The sequence below is a fragment of the Lissotriton helveticus genome, chromosome 12 (genome assembly GCF_964261635.1).
Source record: "Lissotriton helveticus chromosome 12, aLisHel1.1, whole genome shotgun sequence".
NCBI lineage: Eukaryota > Metazoa > Chordata > Amphibia > Caudata > Salamandridae > Lissotriton > Lissotriton helveticus.
The window spans coordinates 868906908-868916236 of NC_136073.1; the positions used below are offsets into that span (position 1 = coordinate 868906908).

The 9329-nt window shown below is 49.0% G+C and overlaps 1 protein-coding gene across 1 annotated transcript in view; it reads left to right on the top strand.

Annotated features, from left to right (window-relative positions):
- LOC144799215 (ectoderm-neural cortex protein 1-like) overlaps positions 1-7861 on the top strand; it is a 30974-nt gene extending 23113 nt beyond the window's left edge. Inside the window, exon 3 of the mRNA XM_078670487.1 lies at positions 3762-7861. The gene's annotated coding sequence lies outside the window, so the exon portion shown is untranslated. The remainder of the gene's footprint in view (positions 1-3761) is intronic.
- The last annotated feature ends 1468 nt before the right edge of the window (positions 7862-9329 follow it).

A 9329-nucleotide genomic window follows, 5' to 3' on the forward strand; every position in this document is an offset into this window, starting at 1 on the left:
TGTCGCCGTGCTGGCGCCTTCTCTCTTGTCGCCTTCCCTCTGTCGCCGTGCGGTCGCCTTCTCTCTGTCGCCGCGCTGGCGCCTTCTCTGTCGCTGCGCTGGCGCCTTCTCTCTGTCACTGCGCTGGCGCCTTCTCTCTGTCGCAGCGATGGCGCCTTCTCTCTGTCGCCGCGCTGGCGCCTTCTCTCTGTCGCCGCGCTGGCGCCTTCTCTGTCGCCGCGCTGGCGCCTTCTCTCTGTCGCCGCGCTGGCGCCTTCTCGCTGGCGCCGCGCGGGCGCCTTCTCGCTGTCGCCGCGCGGGCGCCTTCTCGCTGTCGCCGCGCGGGCGCCTTCTCGCTGTCGCCGCGCGGGCGCCTTCTCGCTGTCGCCGCGCGGGCGCCTTCTCGCTGTCGCCGCGCGGGCGCCTTCTCGCTGTCGCCGCGCGGGCGCCTTCTCGCTGTCGCCGCGCGGGCGCCTTCTCTCTGTCGCCGCGCGGGCGCCTTCTCTCTGTCGCCGCGCGAGCGCCTTCTCTCTGTCGCCGCGCGAGCGCCTTCTCTCTGTCGCCGCGCGAGCGCCTTCTCTCTGTCGCCGCGCGAGCGCCTTCTCTCTGTCGCCGCGCGAGCGCCTTCTCTCTGTCGCCGCGCGAGCGCCTTCTCTCTGTCGCCGCGCGAGCGCCTTCTCTCTGTCGCCGCGCGAGCGCCTTCTCTCTGTCGCCGCGCGAGCGCCTTCTCTCTGTCGCCGCGCGAGCGCCTTCTCTCTGTCGCCGCGCGAGCGCCTTCTCTCTGTCGCCGCGCGAGCGCCTTCTCTCTGTCGCCGCGCGAGCGCCTTCTCTCTGTCGCCGCGCGAGCGCCTTCTCTCTGTCGCCGCGCGAGCGCCTTCTCTCTCTCGCCGCGCGAGCGCCTTCTCTCTCTCGCCACGCGAGCGCCTTCTCTCTCTCGCCACGCGAGCGCCTTCTCTCTCTCGCCACGCGAGCGCCTTCTCTCTCTCGCCACGCGAGCGCCTTGTCTCTCTCGCCACGCGAGCGCCTTGTCTCTCTCGCCACGCGAGCGCCTTGTCTCTCTCGCCACGCGAGCGCCTTGTCTCTCGCCACGCGAGCGCCTTGTCTCTCGCCACGCGAGCGCCTTGTCTCTCGCCACGCGAGCGCCTTGTCTCTCGCCACGCGAGCGCCTTGTCTCTCGCCACGCGAGCGCCTTGTCTCTCGCCACGCGAGCGCCTTGTCTCTCGCCACGCGAGCGCCTTGTCTCTCGCCACGCGAGCGCCTTCTCTCTGTCGCCACGCGAGCGCCTTCTCTCTGTCGCCACGCGGGCGCCTTCTCTCTGTCGCCACGCGGGCGCCTTCTCTCTGTCGCCACGCGGGCGCCTTCTCTCTGTCGCCACGCGGGCGCCTTCTCTCTGTCGCCACGCGGGCGCCTTCTCTCTGTCGCCACGCGGGCGCCTTCTCTCTGTTGCCACGCGAGCCCCTTCTCTCTGTTGCTACACGCGCCTCTTCTTTCTGTCGCCACGCGAGCCTCTTCTTTCATCACTACAGTAAACACAAGCAGATTCCTCAAATGTCAAAAGTCTCTTCGTAACATGGGAGTAATATTTGAGTAGATTTCTTACCTTCGGTCCACATAACAATAGCCTCCGCAGCGCGGGGAGGCCCCAAGCTCCATGGGGCCCCCACCAGCACTGTGCACGGGCCCCTGGCTTGAGAGCTCCTGAGTCCCGAGATTTGGGAGCCCCCTCCATGTACGTTGCAGGGGTACCCCCCTCCATGTACGTTGCAGGGGTACCCCCCTCCATGTACGTTGCAGGGGTACCCCCTCAAGTTTTGTTACACCACTGATTAGGCCTTCATCGCCAGGGCACCTTTCTGCCACCTCTGTACTTATCAAAGAAAGGGATACATTGTTGACTCATTCCTTTATCCAGTTTTGAGAAAATACATATTTTGTATTGCATCACACTTGTTTTGAGGATATATTCAATATTTTATTGCGTCACACCTGTTTTGAGGATATATTCAATATTTTATTGCGTCACACCTGTTTTGAGGATATATATTCATATGCAGTAAAAAAAACTCGACCCAATGTGGAGGCTTGACAGGTTGAACACTGATTGCTAGTTTATTGAAATCTGCTTTCCCCGGGGCGGCCTGGAGACAGGTTTATCGTCCTGTTTGCACGTAGCTCCCTGTGAAACCAAGAGTGCCTGCTTTAAAGGAGCTCCCGGGTCCCCGCGCGCGGTGTCTCCTTTCCATGGGAAAGCCTCGCTCAGTCCACGGTGTCAGCTGGGGGGCGGGGTCAGGGGTCACGCAGCGCTGCTTTGGTTTAAAGCCCCGAGCAGCTGGCGGAACAGCGTGAGGTCCGAGGGAGGGCGCAGCTATTTAGGGAATGGGAGGGTCTCTCGGTTTGTAATTATAATGTGGGTTCATTTCGGAATATTCCAGGAGTTGAGGTGACTGCTTTTCCTACCGCCTTGTTCCAGGGGTGGTCGGCGCACCAAAGCAAGGCTGCACGTGTGCTCTTGGGCACTAAAGACCACGAGGCGTGAGGATCTGGTGGCGGGCAAGCACTCCAAGGCTGTGCCTCTAGGCGCTATCCAGACGCAGTGTGTGGGCGGCACTTACTTTCTGGGTCGGACTGGCCTATAAGGCAATCTGGCAGTCCCAGGAAGACTGGTCGGTGTCTGGGACAGTTTTCTGGCTGTTTGTTGTTCTGTTTTAAGCTCTACTGAGCCAGTTTCTACAATTTAATTAAAGCTGTTACCAGTTTTGTTGTGGGTTGCAAGGCTTCCTATGAGTGAGTGTATTAATATCTGATAATTCTTGCGGGCAGTAATGTAGCAGGTACCTTGCATTCCTCCATTAGTGACGGTTTCTAGACTTAAAGAGGCTGTCAAACTCCAGATGGACATTAACCATCAAAACCAACTCTTGTGTGTTCTCTGTCTTTTAATTTTGAGACACAGACGAGTAAATGCATTCTAGCACCCTCTAAAAGTCCCCCAAAATACTTAAATGGAAAATACAGCTTAACAAAAAGACAGATTCCAAAGTATTGACTGTTAGTGTCTTGGCTTTACATAAACATCTTCCTATAAAACTTTGGACCTGTTTTTAATTCCTATATGTGGCCAGGTTTTATTTCACATAATTGATACTTGGGTTAATGTACTGACTAACTTTAAACCTAGCATATCTAGGGGCAAGGAATTACAGGCCACTCTTAAAAAATGTTGTAGGGCTAATTTTATGTTAAGTTTTTAGTTTTGTAGACTATGTTTTGTAGTCTGTGTTTGTGAAAGATGTTTGTGCACTCTGTTTTGACATGCCACCCCTGCTTACCGCCTAACATGATACTACAGGATTAAGGGATTTTGTAAACCAATGTCTACCTCCAGTGAAATGTTAAGATCTTTAAATTTCTTGCATATACATTTTCTACTCATGTTAAGATCTTTAAAGTTCTTGTATATAAATGTTCCCCTCCCACTTACAGTTCAGTCTGCGTTGGGTGACCGTGCATGATTCTCCATTTTGGACAGCCCCGTCACCCCGCTTTAGATTCGCGTATGCAAATCTTGGCGTGAACCCTTGGATCCATGGAGTCTAATTGCGCGTGTAACTGGCTCCGTTTATTGTAATGCTAATTTCTGTTTCTGAGCAGCTGTACTCTTGCACTCTGGTCCACCTCGGTGGACCGTTCCAATTAAAAGGCGGAATGGGGGGTTAGGAGGGACATTGCGTTGATTTCTTGCTTGGTCCTTGAATCTAAATTTGTTGTAAATATTTTTTCAGGTTGGTTCTCTTGAGCTCTTGGGTGAACAGAAGCTGCCTTTGCATCCAATGTGAGGTTTTGACAAAGACTTGGAACAAACAATACGCAGGAGGCGGAGAAAAGCATTGTACGCGTGCTGGACAGCGGGCCTTCCCATGGCGAAGAATTCCAGACGTTTCCATGGCGGATGCATCCAAGTTCTGCTAACAGAGGGGGTGGAGGCGAGACTGAGCTGTGAAGAAAACAAGATGGAAATGCATTCCAGCAGCCCCCACAAGCTGTGAAATCAAATATACTTTTTATTTTTTCTTAAATTTTGTTTTATTTTTTAAACTTAGATATTTACTGCAAGGGTCTTAAAAAAACTGAACTTCCGAAGTGACCCCCAAACATCTGAGGGTCTTTAGTCATCTTGTAACTGCTTTTTTCAAGTAGTCTGGTACTCAACTAAGCGGAGCGACAACAAAAGACACTAGGAATTGCTCGCCCATTTTTATTTCCTGAATGTATTTGTTTTTTGGTTCTCTTCATGATCTAAACCATCGTGCCGTGCTGGAGAAGACAAAAAGTGATATTCAATTTTTTTTATTTATGTATTTTATTTTTTACAGAAGGTTGATCTAGGAAGAGTTGTCACAATGTAGAAAAGCAGAAAGTGGCCAAAAGTTACATAAATACAGTGTTACAGGGGAGACCGAATTGAAGGTAAAATACTTGTAGCCTTTCATTCATTATTGGGCCAGGTCCTGTCGGGGTGGTGGTGGCGGCGGCTTAAAAATATGGAACTTGGATCGGTTGCACATGGATTAATAGGTTTTGTTGTTTCCATTTGGGTGAAAAACTATTTCTTGAGGGAATCAGCCAGATCTGGGCCTCTGTAATGCTGGCATGGGCTGGGAAGAGATAGATGACCCCTTCCTATCTCTACTGGCCTTTTGTAACATGTCTAGAAGTGCCCAGATTTCTCAACAATTTTGTCTGTCCAGTTTTTCTTGAAATATGTTCCTCACTTCACATTTGTTGGGGAAACACATTTGGTTTTTTGCCTTCTACCCTTCTTTCGCTGCTGCCTTCACAGGGCTAACCTTGTATTTCCTGTTCGGGAATGCAAGGCTGACAGAAACATATAGTAATATAGTCGTGAATGTGTGTAGATTTGTATTTATTTATTTTATATTTTTTCCATGGGCATTTCCTTCAGACTTTCCCCTTTATTTAAGTATTTGGCTCACCGTCTACGTAGGCCAGGCATTGCTTTAGGAAGATACTTTTCAACTGATGCAAACCCAACCAGATGATGGACGGAGCTCTGAAACCTTTCAACCACTCACCCCCAGTCACAGATGTGGGTTTAATCCATCGTTATTTTGCTCAATTTGCCACCCAGTTCAGACCCAGCCACATGCAAATCAGTCTGGACCATGTGCATCATGGGAACAGTCCACCCCGATCTGCCAGGCCAGGTCTTCCCTTGACAGGAAACGAGCATTCTGGGACTGGTTTTGGGATTTCACCCCTCATCAGCCAGGCTAGCTTGAATCCAGTGGCATGTAGAGCACGGGACCCACGTCTGGGCATACCCTTGTTGTGTTTGCTACTTTTCAACTGATGTTATTAGATCTGTCTCTCCTCAGTTCTCCCAAGCACCTAGAGGTTCTTATGTTTTCTCTTAGCACCAGGGAGCAATCTTTATTCCGTTACTACTGTCAGTCTTACGAAGGGTTCCCCAAACCATGCAGGAAAAATTTCTCTTTGAAAATCCGCAATCTTGGGATGGCAGGAAATCTCCCATCATCCCTTGCTCCCTGCTTTGCCCAGTGCAGTAAGAGTCTTTGGTCTGACCGGTGATGTCCTGAACTACAGAGAACATGTTATTTAGCATTTGTTCCAATTTTTAATTCTTTGCTCTCTCAAAAAAAGTCACCCATATATTTGACTCCTTTAAATCCATTTTTTAAAAGTAATCTTTCATTTGCATAAATCCTTTATCTAACCCTTTGTTCCCATCAGCACCATGGCATTAAAATACTTGGTGGCACTTATACGCAGGGTTCCTCATTTAAACAAAAAATAAGTTTGCCCCTTTTACTAAACAAGTTTTAATTGCTAAAAAGTGAAAGTAATCATCACACAGTAATACTGGTCTATATTATCAAAGTACGCATAAATCAGCATTGTTAAAATCTGTTTTTTTTTTTAATTAGGACGTGGGGCTTAGGGTAAATAATGCAAATATTTTATAGATGAATGTTGTGCCGGGTAGTTGTGAAAGTGGACAAGTCGCCAGTTCGTATTTCGGACTCCAGGCGCTATGTTACTTTAAATGGTGCGGAGCAGTAGCACTAGAACTATGGGGTTGGGGGTGCTGCAGCTCCCCCATAAAACGTTAGAGAGTTTAGTTTGAGAATACACAGAAAAGATGCGATGTGGATGTTTTTCTTCTGGCAGTATTAGTTGTGATTTCAAAGAGTAAAGTGACGTTATTGGCAAGCACCGCCACTCTTAAAATGGTTGGAACGGCAATGCTGTACAGTGGGTCTATTACATAAGAATTGTGTTGTCCCGGCGCTGCACTGGAAGTCAGGCCAGCTCTTTAAATCTGCTGGCAGGGCCGGGTGGGCCATTTATCCCAACGGGCATTTCCCTGGGGGGCTGGAGTCCTTGAAGGCCCAAAGCCCACTGCGGGCTTTTCTGGCACTCTCCGGCTCCAGGGTGTATTTTATCAGGCATAGTGTGAGCATAAGCAGAGAGAGGTGGGAGAGAAGGAGAGCAGGAGGAGAGGGTGCAAGGATGAAGAGAGACCAAAGAGGAAAGAGAGAGCAGTGAGAGAAGGAAAGAGACAGAAAACAGTATATGGAAAAAGAGCGGTGCGGAAGTGAGTGGGCTGATTTGAACATTTTGGCCAGGACTGCTTCAGGTTTCCAGACCGGCTGTGACGGTTCGTCCACTTCTTAGTGCTGAAGGACCACCTTGCTTTGGAAGACGGGACAGAATTGCCCCACTTTTGTACTACACCTGCCTGCTAGGTAATGGGGGGGGGGGGCCCACACTGTGTGGCACTCAACATGTGATGCACAGTCGCTGCAACTCCTGACAGGCTCTTTGCCCCTGTGCCCAAGCTGTATTACTGACGTCTGTGTCAAGGCAAAGGTGAGGTTTCTTGCTGTTGTGTGAGACCACCCTCTATCGAACAGTAGGGCCTAAAAGGGGTGTTGCGCACTCCATATCACTAAAGTGGCATTGCTAGTATCTGCAGCCCCTTCTGTTATACCAAAGTGCCCTCGGTGTTCAAAACATATTAATTGCAAACACCAGTTACCCTCATGGGGCACTTTCTGCGCTATGTCTCCAAATGTTTTTTTACCAGTGGGATTCTAAAAACAAAGTAAAAATACCCAGTTTGATAATGTAGGTTTTATTACTGGTTCAAACTCCTTTCCTACCCTTTTCCCATCCTCACTCAACACCAACAGTGTTCTAATATGAACAGGCTTTCTATAGGCTCCTGTATTCTATAAAGCATTGAAAATATTGGTGCCAGTTTCGCAAGTGGTTCCGTTGCTTTGGCGCGTGGCTCGCAAGTTTATAAGACCATGGTCTGGATTCTTTGGGTAATGTTTTTTTTGTTCAGGGTGATTAAGAAGGATCTCGGCGGTGTGGGTGAGCCAGACATCTGTGCCTCGGTGCAGACCAAAGTTATTTTGAAACTTTTCACTGAGAAACCTTTCAATGGCAAAACCACAAGGAATGTGTGACTCCCCTCCGGCACGTCATAGGCGGGTTCATTTCTGGACTCAAGCCTTTCCCCTGGGACCGGTTTCTCAAAGGTGTTTCTAGGTTATGTGCCTGAGGCTAACCTCTTAATTAAAAACCAAATGAGTCTGACTTTCAATGTACAATACCTAAGGCTTGTGTGGTTGTTGCCTAATTGTTGGGTCTGGGTAACGTTGCCAATTTTAGACATTCTGTCCCAACTTTGATACTTTTTGCTAAAACAACGTGTCTTTAATCTCTTGTCTGTTTGTAAAGTTGCATTTTTTGTGTGTTATACTGTACAGTTTGTTTAATATTTCAGCCAGGAGCTGCTTTGATACGTTTAATAAAAACTTTTTTAAACACACGTTTGGTCTTTGTTATACCTGCTGTCTTTGGGGGGGAGGGAGGGAGGGAGGGAGGGAGGGAGAGAGGGAGGGAGGCAAGGGGGAGGGATAAGGGTGGGAGAGAGAGGAAGAGAGTGGGCCTTTGTCAATAGGGTCATACGTCTTTTAACCCGTTTACTGCTTCGAACGTTCAGCGCCAGTGCTGAACGTTCGAAGAAACGGGTGCAACCGCGTCGGTCAACGGACGTGCGCAGCACTGGCAAGGTAGTGCTCGCGACGACCGTTGGCCGACGGCAGCACTAAAGGGGTTAATAAAACTACTTTCTACCCAATGTTTTAAAAAGAAAGATCCTTACAAATTAATTGAAAATAGTTTCAAGGGACATTCTGGTTTCAATTAAAAACAAACATGACTGAAATTCCCCAGTGCACAGCCCTTAACATGCCCCACTTCCCATCACTGCATTGACGATGTCTTCAGAAGTGCCTAATGTCCCTGGCATCTCCGCGTGCACACATTGTTGGTGATTAAAGCCACAAACTAGGCCTGAGGGATGTTCTTCAGCCTACGCGGAGTGCTTAATTTAGTGGAATATGAAATGTAGAGGCCCAATGTTTTTCTTAGCCCGGTGCCAGCACCGTGGAAAGTTGCAGCTGCCAATACTGAGGCTGCCTAGTATTCCACATCTTCCACTTCACGCCTCTTTCTTCCACCACCCTACTCTTCCAGTTTCTTTAGCTCCTGAATATCGAGCCTGCTTATGTTTGATTCCACCTCATGCCTCTTTATTCCACCACCTACACTTCCTGTCTCTTTATCTCATGCATACCGAGGCTGCCTGGTCTTGATTCCACCTCGTGCCTCTTTCTTCCACCCTACTCTTCCAGTTTCTTTATCTCCTGAATATCGAGGCTGCCTGGTCTTGATTCCACCTCATGCCTCTTTCTTCCACCACCCTACACTTTCTTTATCTCATGAACACCTAGGTGGCCTTGTCTTGAAAAAAGTGAGGAATAAGCGGTGAGTTCTCTAATCAAGAATCTGCTATGATCGATGTTAACTGGGCCAAGTCTTCTAACGAGGATGTGTTTTGACTACCGGCTCAGGTGAAAGCCCTCAAACCTTGCCATTCAGAAGAGGCAGGAGTCACCGGTGCCAATTCATCTGTATGGGTGATGAAAACCTTGGCAATTACAAAATGGCACCCACTGAAAGCCTTGTCAATTGAGGGCGGCCATGATTCTGGATCCACCAAAATGCAGTCAAGGCTGTCCATGTTGAATCTGTATCAGAGAACTAGAAATACAGACACTTCTGTGGTTATCACTTGCCTTCTGTGCTGGTTAGTTTGATGACTAGACGGCATTGCGATATTTGTTGATTGGACGATTCTAACCCTTGATTAATATATGGCTTCTATAATTTCTGGGAGGGTTTTTATATATGCTAGGATTTGTGGGGACAAGAGTTAAACGCATTTGGGTTGT